This window comes from Lingula anatina, chromosome 2 (genome assembly GCF_051362555.1).
Source record: "Lingula anatina isolate TDL-2025a chromosome 2, LinAna3.0, whole genome shotgun sequence".
NCBI classification, from domain to species: Eukaryota; Metazoa; Brachiopoda; class Lingulata; order Lingulida; family Lingulidae; genus Lingula; species Lingula anatina.
The window spans coordinates 1,061,137-1,073,238 of NC_141768.1; positions in this window are offsets into that span (position 1 = coordinate 1,061,137).

Genomic DNA, 12,102 nt, shown 5'->3' on the forward strand with positions numbered 1-12,102 from the left:
AAGGATATTGCTAGCAATATTTTTAATTTTCCCCATTGGAAATTTTTCACCGTGACGTCACGTTTTCTTATTAAACACTGGTGCTAATGTCCACACAAACTGAGACTCTTGTCAGCCTTGCATGAATCCGGTTGTTAACATTCCGTTAACAATGCCCCCTATGCTTTCTGCATGACACACGCAAGCATCCACCGCATACGCGATTTAAGGGATTCGGCATTCTCGGCTTCATTTCCACGTTGAGTGACTTAAGACCGACCAAGATCAAAATTGTCTCTAGTAAAAACATATTTCAATTTAGAAAACACCCCTTCTAAATTTGATTCTACACTATTCCCTTTAGATACTTTAAACATCACTTCCAGATGTCCAGGGATAACCTGTTTTACTAGAGACACGCAACCCGAAGAGTCTAGCCCGATGTGAACGTCACCAGCATTTTTATTTAAATTTGGACTCCCGATGTTTGGAGTCTTGAAAGATGTTATACTACCGGTAGTTTTGTGTTAATTTTAAGTTTTACAAACGTCTTCCAGTGAATGGGGCACTTGAAGGGCCCTTAGTGCTTCCACCCACCTTCAGAGTCTGTGACATTTAGTCCTTTTCAATCGGTTACTTGTTCTAGGGATATTCTCGAAATTAGGGGAATTAACACTTGAAACCCCTGCAGAATTTAATCCCACAAGTTAGGTCTTGGTTCGGGTGTACACTTGTTCTAGGGATGTTACCAGTTATAGGAGGGTGAATGAAAACCTCCACTAGTATGTTTTATCCCACAAGCGTATTTTAAGATTCGATACCGGTTCTAGAAACAGCTGATTTTATGAATAATTTCAGGTGTTCCCACCGGTACATCGGTACATGTTGTCTCATCAGCTTTGTAACTGATAATGCAGGCACAGATTTTTTTTTTAACTTTACAATCCACCCCCCTAAGCTAATATCAATCCAATTTAGAGGTTTCCAAAATGTGTTTGCCACTTGCAGCTACCACATGACTTTACCGCATGAAGTTTTCTTTATTGATCGGAATTTTCGGACAGCACCATTCTCTGAGTCAGTAACCCCATTTTACTCTTTATTTCTTTATAGGTACGAATATTTCAACTGGAATCCACTTTATTTCATTTATCCAAAGGAATTTTAAGTTTGTACATGGACAAACATGTATTTATAATTAGCTCCTTTCAAATAAAAGTGGGGGGAATGTTGTGTTCGTGCATTTTCCTACCTTCACCCGGTGTGCTCTCCCTGCGCGGAGAGCGCGCAATTACGGTAAGTACTGCGCACACCAGGTGGAGAGTCCAACTTCCCTGCCTGATCCCGGTGAGTGAGAGGACGCAGACTCGCTTTAGGAGAAACCGGCAATCCAGGTCAGAAAATGGCGGAAACGGCAAATCAGGACACAGGCAAATCAGGACAGTAATAGATGGCGCAGCAGTAGAACATCAACAATACTAGAATTAGCAAGGAGAGGGATTTTGCTTTTAATTAAATAATACGTGAACGTTTTCTAGAACTTGATTCACTTTAGTATTAAGTATCATATTATGATACACCCAATATAGGCCCTACCAATTAAGATTTTTAAGTTACTAAGCTTTGTGACTTTTAAGCAACAGTACGTGGCATATGGGTAGGCCTACCCTCTACCAGGGCGACAGATTGATTTTCCACAGATATTCACAGATATATCTAAAGATAAATAGACTGTCATTTTGGCTCTCAGCAAAAAATGTCCACAATAATAACTGCGGCCCTGGTAGAGAGTAGCATATGAGTATGTACGGTACGTGGTTTTAAGTTCACGCCCATCACTCAATCAAATAATATATAGAGAGAGCAACAACGAAAAAAGGTTTAGTTAAAAGAAAATTCACTTTTGCATTGTTAATGTATAGGCCTACTGAATCCCTATGTAATGCATGCATGTATGAAGAAGTTGTTATATAGAAAAAAACAGTAGGCCTTATATTTACCCGGACCCTGGACTCGTGTTAATTCAAAATATATTACCATCATCAACATCAAAAAGGCAATAATTTTCAGAACAAAATTAAACAATGTTGAACAGATAGGCCTATAACAGAGATGGGGACAAATTTGCATTTGTAAAACAAATAAAAAATAAACGTTAATAATTTCTTAAACCGCCGTACATCTAGCCCACCAGATGTGCAGAGATAAGAGGTCATTTTAGAGGCGATATCAAAAAGTTATTTACGTATCTCCCCCCTTCTCTCTCTCTCTCTGATCTTTCAATGGGTTATCTGATATCATAGATAATTATTTTTATCCATTTCTTTATAAGATTAGATCTATACAAATTTTAAAAAGTAACAAAGAAATGCAGTGGGATATTTAACAGATATGTCAAGGAGACAGTTATTTTTACAAATCGTTGTAAAATGTGGAAAAAAAAAGAAATGACAATAATTTTAACGTAAAAGATTTACTGTCCTGATTTGCCGTTTTCTCCCAAATGTAACTGATACCATATGAGTGGTGAAGTCATTAGAGAAAGCAAACGCAGGAGTTGAATGCCTTTCAACGCCGCCCCCCCTCCTGCTTCTTAACACAGCTCTCTTTCTCTTCCTTTCTCACACACTTTCTCTCTCTAATCCTTCAATAGGTTTTCTGCTTTATTTCCTTTATTTATTTTTCCTTCCTCTACGAGATTATATATTTTTTTAAAAGAAAAAAAAATTGTGGGACATTTAACAGATACACTGTATGTCTAGGAGAAACTTTTCTTACAAATCATTGTAAAATGTGAAGAAAAAAAGGAAGTAACAATAACATTAACGTAAAAGATTTACTGTCCTGATTTGCCGTTTTCTCCCAAATGTAACTGATACCACATAAGTGGAGAAGTCATTAGAGAAAGCAAACGCAGGAGTTGAAAGGCATTCAACGCCCCCCTCCTGCTTCTTAACACAGCTCTCTTTCTCTTCCTTTCTCACACACTTTCTCTCTCTAATCCTTCAATAGATTTTCTGCTTTATTTCCTTTATTTATTTTTTCCTTTCTCTACAAGCTTATATATTTAAAAAAAAAGTTGTGGGACATTTAACAGATACACTGTATGTCTAGGAGACACTATTTTTACAAATCTATGGAAGCGTGTAAGGGTGTCAATAATATGAACGTAAAAGATTTACTGTCCTGATTTGCCGTTTTCTCCCAAATGTAACTGATACCACATGAGTGGAGGAGTCATTAGAGAAAGCAAACGCAGGAGTTGAAAGGCATTCAACGCCCCCCCCCCTCCTGCTTCTTAACACATCTCTCTTTCTCTTCCTTTCTCACACACTTTCTCTCTCTAATCCTTCAATAGATTTTCTGCTTTATTTCCTTTACTTATTTTTTCCTTTCTCTACAAGATTATATATTTTTTAAAAGAAAAAAAGTTGGGGGACATTTAACAAATACACTGTTCGTCTAGGAAACAATTTTTTAAAACAAATTATTGTAAAATGTGGCAAAAAAGGGAGAAAAATTTTAAAGCAGAAGATTCACTGTCCCGATCTGCCGTTTTCTCCCAAATGTAACTGATACCACATGAGTGGAGAAGTCATTAGAGAAAGCGAACGCAGGAGTTGAAAGGCATTTAAGCCCCCCTCCTGCTTATCCCCACATCTCTCTCTCTCTCTCTCTCTCTCTCTCACACACACACACACAAACACACTTTTTATCACTGATCTTTCAATATGTTTTCTGCTTTAATTCCTTTTATTTTTTTTATTTCTATACAGGATTCTACATTTTAAAACGGAAGATAAAAGACGTGGGACATTTAACAGATACACTGTATGTCTAGGAGACAATTTTTTGTTACAGATCATTGTAAAATATGTAAAAAAAAATTACTGTCCCGATTTGCCGTTTTCTCCCAAATGTAACTGATACCACATGAGTAGGGAAGTCATTACAGAAAGCAAACGCAGGAGTTGAAAGGCATCCAACGCCCCATCCCTCCTGCTTCTTCATGCATCTTTCTTTCTCTTTCTCTCTCTGTTCCTTCAATAGGTTTTCTGCTTTATTTCCTTTACTTATTTTTTCCTTCCTCTACAAGATTATATATATTTTTAAAAGAAAAAGTTGTGGGACATTTAACAGATACACTGTATGTCTAGGAGACACTTTTTTTACAAATCATTGTAAAATGTGAAGAAAAAAAAAAGAAAGTGACAATAATATTAACGTAAAAGATTTACTGTCCTGATTTGCCGTTTTCTCCCAAATGTAACTGATACCACATAAGTGGAGAAGTCATTAGAGAAAGCGAACGCAGGAGTTGAAAGGCATTTAACGCCCCTCCTGCTTCTTCCCACATCTGTTTCTCTTTGTCTCTCTCTCCCATTCTCACACACTTTCTCTCTCTAATCCTTCAAAAGATTTTCTGCTTTATTTCCTTTTCTTATTTTTCCTTTCTCTAAAAGATTATATATTTTTTAAAAGTTGTGGGACATTTGACAAATACACTGTATGTCTAGGAGACAAACTCATTTAACGCCACTCCTGCTTCTTCCCACATCCTTCTCTCTCTCTCTCTCTGATCTTTCAATAGGCTGTCAGCTTTAATTTCTGAACCATTTTTTTATATATGATTTTTATATAAGATTATATAAAAAATTACAAAAAATGCAGTGGGATATTTAACAGATATGTCTAGCAGACAATATTTTTTACAAATCTTGGTAAAAGTGAAAAAAAGAAAGAATCAAAAATATTAACCTAAAATATTTCCTGGCCCACTCTGCCGGTTTCTCCCAAATGTAACAAATACTACATACGTGTAGAGAGTCCTTTATAGCAAGCAAGCGATCGAATTTGTAAGGGTCTGTTTACTGCCTCAAGGAACCGGTGTCAAAATGAATTAGAACTTTTAGCCCCTGAAAGGTTGCATTCATTCATTAGATCTAAGGTTTGTCTACAAAAGTGGCTTGATATCATAACACCAGCTCCGTTTTCAATTTATGCATATTATAGTGGACTTCTAGTTTTGAGGGTATAAAGATCATGCTGACATCAGTTATATCTCCTTGGCTGGTTAAGAAGATCAAGAAGTTATAACTTCTTGAGAAGATACATGTAGCCACCCTGGTAATCTCATCCGCAACCCCCCTTCTCTCTCTCTCTCTCTCTCTCTCTCTCTCTCTCACACACACACACGCGTATACACACACACACACACACACACACACACTATTTCTCTTTCTCCTTAATTCTCCCTCTCGGCTTTCAATACGTTATCTGCTTTTATTCACAAAACCATTAAATTCATTTCTCTATAAGAATATATAATTAAAAATGAAAAAAATAGTGAGATATTCAGCGCATATATCAAGGAGACAAAATATCTATAGAAAAGATTTCCTGACCCACCGTGCCGTTTTCTCCCAAATGTAACTGATACCAGAAGCAAGGAGAGGTTATGAAGGAAGGAAAACACAGAAGTTAAAAGGTATTTCCCCTGCCCCATTTCTCCTTCCTCTATCTCTCTCTTTCTCTCTATCTTGTCTTTCTTTCAATAAGTTATCTCCATTATTTTTTTAAATCACATAATTTATTTCTCTATAAGATGTTATAGTTAGAAAAAACAAACAAACAAGAAATGTTGGATGTGTTGAACAGATATATTAAGGAGACTAATTATGTACTTTGTAAAAACTTGGATAGACGGTCGTCTGTGCTAGGTAAAAATAATTTTAAAAAATTATGAAAATATTAAGGAAAAGATTTCCTGACCCGCCGTGTCGTTTTCTCCCAAATATGACTAGATGTGTGGAGAGGCTATAATAGAAAGCGAACAAAAAGATTGAGAGGTATTTACCCCCCTTCCCCCCCCCCTCCCCCGCTCTCTTCCTTCTTTCGCATACATAAGTTATTCCTTAGTTCACCCCAAAAAATCCATTTCTTTGTATGATGACATCGTCTATCCTATAGTTAAAACAACAAAAAAAGGAAATGAATTACCCGCATAATTTGTAAGATATTAAAACGCCCTCCGCTTCTCTCTTTCTCTCTCTCTCTCTCTCTTAAGTGAAAAAGACAAAAAGAAGGGAAAAGATTCTCTCAACCCCCGTGTCGTTTTCTCCCAAATGGAGCATATTCCATATGTTGAGAGCGAGCGCAGGAGTTGTAACATATAAAATATTGTCTTCTCCACATATCTGTTAAATATCGCACTGCATTTATTGTAATTTTTTAATTATATCATATTATATAGAATTGAAAAAAAGGAAGTAAGGGCGCATCCCCATAGATTTTAGATCGATCTATCCTCGTGGGGAGTCTCACTAGATTACTGTCAAATAATCCGGCTTAAATGTCCGTCCCGCCTACTACAAGCTGTAAGGGGGTAATTAACTTTCGTGCCCGCTCGGCTGACAGCTATTTAGCGTGAACACCCAGGGAGTTAGGTCGATCTAGTTGGATCGATCTAATCTCTGGGAATGAGGTCTTAGAGTAGTATGGCTATATCTTGAGCTGTGTGACAGAGAGTGAGAGAGAGACAAAGAGAAACAGATGTGGGAAGATACAGGAGGGGCGTTCAATGCCTTTTAAAAAATATATAATCTTGTAGAGAAAGGAAAAAATAAGTAAAGGAAATAAAGCAGAAAACCTATTGAAGGAACAGAGAGAGAAAGAGAAAGAAAGATGCATGAAGAAGCAGGAGGGATGGGGCGTTGGATGCCTTTCAACTCCTGCGTTTGCTTTCTGTAATGACTTCCCTACTCATGTGGTATCAGTTACATTTGGGAGAAAACGGCAAATCGGGACAGTAATTTTTTTTTACATATTTTACAATGATCTGTAACAAAAAATTGTCTCCTAGACATACAGTGTATCTGTTAAATGTCCCACGTCTTTTATCTTCCGTTTTAAAATGTAGAATCCTGTATAGAAATAAAAAAAATAAAAGGAATTAAAGCAGAAAACATATTGAAAGATCAGTGATAAAAAGTGTGTTTGTGTGTGTGTGTGTGAGAGAGAGAGAGAGAGAGAGAGAGAGATGTGGGGATAAGCAGGAGGGGGGCTTAAATGCCTTTCAACTCCTGCGTTCGCTTTCTCTAATGACTTCTCCACTCATGTGGTATCAGTTACATTTGGGAGAAAACGGCAGATCGGGACAGTGAATCTTCTGCTTTAAAATTTTTCTCCCTTTTTTGCCACATTTTACAATAATTTGTTTTAAAAAATTGTTTCCTAGACGAACAGTGTATTTGTTAAATGTCCCCCAACTTTTTTTCTTTTAAAAAATATATAATCTTGTAGAGAAAGGAAAAAATAAGTAAAGGAAATAAAGCAGAAAATCTATTGAAGGATTAGAGAGAGAAAGTGTGTGAGAAAGGAAGAGAAAGAGAGATGTGTTAAGAAGCAGGAGGGGGGGGGGGCGTTGAATGCCTTTCAACTCCTGCGTTTGCTTTCTCTAATGACTCCTCCACTCATGTGGTATCAGTTACATTTGGGAGAAAACGGCAAATCAGGACAGTAAATCTTTTACGTTCATATTATTGACACCCTTACACGCTTCCATAGATTTGTAAAAATAGTGTCTCCTAGACATACAGTGTATCTGTTAAATGTCCCACAACTTTTTTTTTAAATATATAAGCTTGTAGAGAAAGGAAAAAATAAATAAAGGAAATAAAGCAGAAAATCTATTGAAGGATTAGAGAGAGAAAGTGTGTGAGAAAGGAAGAGAAAGAGAGCTGTGTTAAGAAGCAGGAGGGGGGGGGGCGTTGAATGCCTTTCAACTCCTGCGTTTGCTTTCTCTAATGACTCCTCCACTCATGTGGTATCAGTTACATTTGGGAGAAAACGGCAAATCGGGACAGTAAATCTTTTACGTTAATATTATTGTTACTTTCTTCTTTTTTTCCTCACATTTTACAATGATTTGTAAAAAAAGTTTCTCCTAGACATACAGTGTATCTGTTAAATATCCCACAACTTTTTTCTTTTAAAAAATATATAGGTCTAATCTTGTAAAGGAAGGAAAAATAAATAAAGGAAAACAGGCAGAACACCCTTTGAAGGATTAGAGAGAGAGAAAGTGTGTGAGAAAGGGAGAGAAAGAGAAAGAGAAAGAGAGATGTGTTAAGAAGCAGGCGGGAGGGGGGGGGGCGTTGAATGCCTTTCAACTCCTGAGTTCGCTTTCTCTAATGACTTCTCCACTCATGTGGTATCAGTTACATTTGGGAGAAAACGGCAGATCGGGACAGTGAATCTTCTGCTTTAATATTTTTGTCACTTTTTTTCCACATTTTACAATGATTAGTTAAATAAAATTGTTCCCTAGACATACAGTGTATTTGTTAAAGGTCCCACAACTTTTTACTTTTCAAAAATATATAATCTTGTAGAGGAAGGAAAAAATAAGTAAAGGAAATAAAGCAGAAAATCTATTGAAGGATTAGAGAGAGAAAGTGTGTGAGAAAGGAAGAGAAAGAGAGCTGTGTTAAGAAGCAGGAGGGGGGCGTTAAATGCCTTTCAACTCCTGCGTTCCCTTTCTCTAGGTGGACTTCTCCACCTAGGTGGTATCAGTTACATTTGGGAGAAAACGACAAATCAGGACAGTAAATCTTTTACGTTAATATTATTGTCACTTTCTTTTTTTTCTTCACATTTTACAATGATTTGTAAAAAAGTGTCTCCTAGACATACAGTATATCTGTTAAATGTCCCACAACTTTTTCTTTTAAAATATATATAATCTTGTAGAGGAAGGAAAAAATAAGTAAAGGAAATAAAGCAGAAAACCTATTGAAGGAACAGAGAGAGAAAGAGAAAGAAAGATGCGTGAAGAAGCAGGAGGGATGGGGCGTTGGATGCCTTTCAACTCCTGCGTTTGCTTTCTGTAATGACTTCCCTACTTATGTGGTATCAGTTACATTTGGGAGAAAACGGCAAATCGGGACAGTAATTTTTTTTTACATATTTTACAATGATCTGTACCAAAAAATTGTCTCCTAGACATACAGTGTATCTGTTAAATGTCCCACAACTTTTTTCTTTTAAAAATATATAGGCCTTATCTTGAAGAGGAAGGAAAATAAATAAAGGAAATAAAGCAGAAAACCTATTGAAGGGTTAGAGAGAGAAAGTGTGTGAGAAAGGGAGAGAAAGAGAAAGCAAAAGAGAAAGAGAGATGTGTTAAGAAGCAGGAGGGGGGGGGGGGGTGAGCGTTGAATGCCTTTCAACTCCTGCGTTCGCTTTCTCTAATGACTTCACCACTCATGTGGTATGGAGAAAACGGCAAATCGGAACAGTAAATCTTTTACGTTACTATTATTGATACTTTCTTTTTTCTATATTTTTACAATGATCTGTAACAAAAAATGTCTCCTAGACATACAGTGTATCTGTTAAATGACCCACATCTTTTATTTCCCATTTTAAAATGTAGAATCTTGTATAGAAATTTAAAAAAAATAAGTAAAGGAACTAAAGCAGAAAACATATTGAAAGATCAGAGAGAAAAAGTGTGTGTGTGTGTGTGTGTGTGTGTGTGTGTGTGTGTGTGAGAGAGAGAGAGAGAGAGAGAGAGATGTGGGAAAAAGCATTATTTTTATATTTAAAAAGAGTCTGAAAACACATATTTATAGATTTAAACCCTTGCAACAATTCAAGATAACATTTCTTTTTTTCCAAAATCGCTTTAATATATATCTTCATAATAACTATATAAGCCGATATAAACAAGGAGCAAAATATTTCCAAACTGTGTAGGTAAAAAAGAAAAATGTAAATAGATTTAATCCATAATAATGCAATTGTTGACCCCGACGAAGGCGATCTTTCTTCATTTGCCCCCGAAAAGCACAATGTCCTCTATATTCTACTGCTACGCCATCTATTAACAACTGTCCTGATTTGCCTGTGTCCTGATTTGCCGTTTCTGACCTAGATTGCCGGTTTCTCCTTAAGCGAGGCAGCATCATATGCGGTGAGTACAACTCAACCACAGCTACCGTGCAGACGTGTACGGTACAGACGACAAAAAATAATCAGAATTGAGACACAATACACAGTGATCTACAATCTCACTCCGTAAGTAGAACCAGTGAATACTTTATTTCTATCCATGACTACCTTTCAGCCAGTTTATAGATTTCGCATGGAATCATGTTCCGATTTTTTTTTTTTTTTTTTTTTTTTTTTTTTTTTTTTTTTTTTTTGGGGGATTCCACTATCCTTTTCTTTTTACTAGGCCTATACGTACTGGTGCTACTCTTATTTCTTTGATCTACGAATCCTTTGTTCCGCTTTATCTTTTCCGTCAATTTGCAGAAAACTTTGCACTGAAAATATGCATTCAATTTTAAAATTGTCATTGGTGCTACATGTACAACAACTGATTCTAAAATGACTCAAAATTATGTATGCAAACCCGTTTTCCTAATTTCCGATTATTCCCTGCAGCAAGAGATAGTAGGTCGAGGCAACTTAAAACTGATGGCTAACCTTAAATGCGCGCAATACACTCTCCCTGACATTACAGAAATCTGCGCGCCCATGTCCACTTTTCCACTGATCTACACCCGAGACCACTTAATGGACGAAAAATTGCCTGAAAGCCTAGGATTTTGATCTATACTAGGATCAGACTCCCACTCTACGCCCCTACGTTGATTTTGCTGCAATGATTGTTCTACTGGTGAGGTTTTTCTGTGCCATGCATTTGAGACGGTGTATTTGAACATGTACTCGATGCTCGAACCTTAAGTTTAAATGACTCAGCGTTATCAGCTCGCTTTTGTTTTGCGAGTTCTTTTTCAGTAATTTTTCGTTTTAAGAACTCTTTATATTTCTGGCAATTTCTTTTAAAATGGTCTTTTCTTTTACAGAAGAAACACACACTTGATGTTTTAGGTGTGGACTTCCTGACCAAATGTTCAACCGTTTTTTCCAAGTCAGCCCTTGAATTAAATTGAATTGTGCTCAATTTTGGCTGCTGGCTGACACGTTTCTCTATGATGGACTCAACTAGTTTTTCAACATTTTCAGATGGAGATTGTTGATTTTCTCTAGCTGTAAGATCAAGAGAACATATTTGAATTTTTTCACGAATTTTTCTTGTTTCTTTTTGACTATTCGTGGGTTTACAAACATGTTGATAGTCCACCATATGTGTTATTGCGTCGCTGATGCTTGCTGGATGCTTTAAACTAGTATAACGCCCAGCATCCTGATCAATACAGTCTTGACAAAATTTTGATATTGTTTCTTTTGTCCTAAAAGACTCCGATTTATCAGGATAAGCATCTCTGACCAATAACAAAACGCGGCACAGCCATTGGTTTAACGTTTCGTTTTGCGATTGAACGGCAGTAAGAAATGCCAGGCGAGCCGAATCGGGATGTTTTTTAATCCCGAACACTAAGTCCATTTCTTTCATTATAGATGTGTACGACACATTTTTATTTGCTCTGAGATGGCTATTATACAGGGCCAAAGCCTCGCCTTCAAGACACCACAGAAGGTAGTCCAGACACTCGTCTTCTGACCACTCTTTTATCTGGCGATAACTTTCATATCTTTTTCTGAAAGACTCCCAGTCGTCACTGTTTCCGTCAAACGATAATTGTTTAGGTAAATCACTGGGGTCTACTCTGTCCTTTTTACTTTTTGGACCTACTTTTTCTGGTTTGGGTAGCCGAAAGTATTCTTTTTCAATGTTATCCCTTTCATAAATTAGTGGTTCGTCACAGAAAACGGGAGGCGAGATTCTAGGGCGCGTATAATGTTTTCCTATTGAACTAGACCGGTATTCATGATTTTGTTGAACTGTATCGGCAAAATTTTGCTCAACATGTCGTTGCCGCCTTCCGGGTTTAGGAACATGAAACTGATACAGATCACAATTCACATCACCCTTATGGACAGACGGAGCAAAGTGCCGACTACTGTCCTTACCATTCGGAAAGGAAGTAACAGTATCAGGGTTCATGACGCGGCCTGGAGACTTTGCATGCACAGAAGATGTTACTTTTTTATCTTTGTTATTGGCACGCAGCCTCTCAATAGGCAGAGCAAAAATGTCGTGTTCAGAGGCTAAAGTGGCTGGCTGCGATGTGAAAGATTTTGGGTCAA